This window comes from Arachis ipaensis, chromosome B7 (assembly GCF_059453495.1).
Source record: "Arachis ipaensis isolate K30076 ecotype BB chromosome B7, ASM5945349v1, whole genome shotgun sequence".
Classification (NCBI taxonomy): Eukaryota; Viridiplantae; Streptophyta; class Magnoliopsida; order Fabales; family Fabaceae; genus Arachis; species Arachis ipaensis.
Genome location: NC_142442.1, coordinates 97866307 through 97867552, shown reverse-complemented (window position 1 = coordinate 97867552; position 1246 = coordinate 97866307). Strand labels below are relative to the sequence as shown.

At 41.3% G+C, this 1246-nt stretch overlaps 1 non-coding gene across 1 annotated transcript; it reads left to right on the top strand.

Moving 5' to 3' along the window:
* The first annotated feature begins 1138 nt into the window (after positions 1-1138).
* LOC148553466 (small nucleolar RNA R71) lies at positions 1139-1246 on the top strand. Its single transcript, XR_015892747.1, has one exon. It is a non-coding gene; the product is annotated as a small nucleolar RNA R71 (small nucleolar RNA).

Genomic DNA, 1246 nt, shown 5'->3' with positions numbered 1-1246 from the left:
CAAGGTATTACGAACTTTCTAGGATCCTGTTTCTTCTGAGGCAATGTTAGTTGATCCAGATCACTTAGTTCATTGGTGAACAAGGGAGGTTCATCCTCCTAAGTCTCAATACCAAATAATTTGGCATTCAGCTTCATGATTGCACTAAGGTACTTGGTAACTTGCTCTTCAGTAACATCCTCATTCTCTTCAGAAGATGAATACTCGTCAGAGCTCATGAAGGGCATAAGGAGGTTCAATGGAATCTCTATGGTCTCTAGATGAGTCTCAGATTCCTTTGGTTCCTCAAAGGGAAACTCCTTATTGATCACTGGACGTCCCAGGAGGTCTTCCTCACTGGGATTTACATCCTCCCCTTCCTCTCCAGGTTCAGCCGTGTTGACTATGTCAATGGCCTTGCACTCTCCTTTTGGATTTTCTTCTGTATTGCTTGGGAGAGTACTAGGAGGGATTTCAGTGATCCTTTTACTCAGCTGGCCCACTTGTACCTCTAAATTTCTAATGGAGGACCTTGTTCGTTCATGAAACTTACAGTGGCCTTAGATAGAGCAGAGACTAAGTTTGCTAAATTAGAGGTATTTTGTTCAGAGTTCTCCGTCTGTTGCTGAGTGGATGATGGAGAAGGTTTACTATTGTTAAACCTATTTCTTCCACCATTATTAAAGCCTTGTTGAGGCTTTTGTTGATCCTTCCATGAGAGATTTGGGTGATTTCTCCATGAGGGGTTATAGGTGTTTCCATTAGGTTCACCCATGTAATTCACCTCTGCTATTGCAAGGTTTTCAGGATCATAAGCTTCTTCTTCAGAAGATGCCTCTTGAGTACTATTGGATGCAGCTTACATTCCATTCAGACTCTGAGAAATCATATTGACTTGCTGAGTCAATATTTTATTCTGAGCCAGTATGGCATTCAGAGTATCAATTTCAAGAACTCCCTTCTTCATAGGCGTCTCATTACTCACAGGATTCCTCTCAGAAGTGTACATGAACTAGTTATTAGCAACCATGTCAATGAGTTCTTGAGCTTCTGCAGGTGTTTTCTTTAGGTGAATGGATCCACCTGCAGAAGTATCCACTGACATTTTAGCCAATTCAGATAGACCATCATAGAATATATCCAGGATGGTCCATTCTGAAAGCATGTCAGAAGGACACTTTTTGGTTAGTTCTTTGTATCTCTCCCAAGCTTCATAGAGGAATTCACCTTCTTTCTGTCTGAAGGTTTGAACATCCACTCTAAGCTT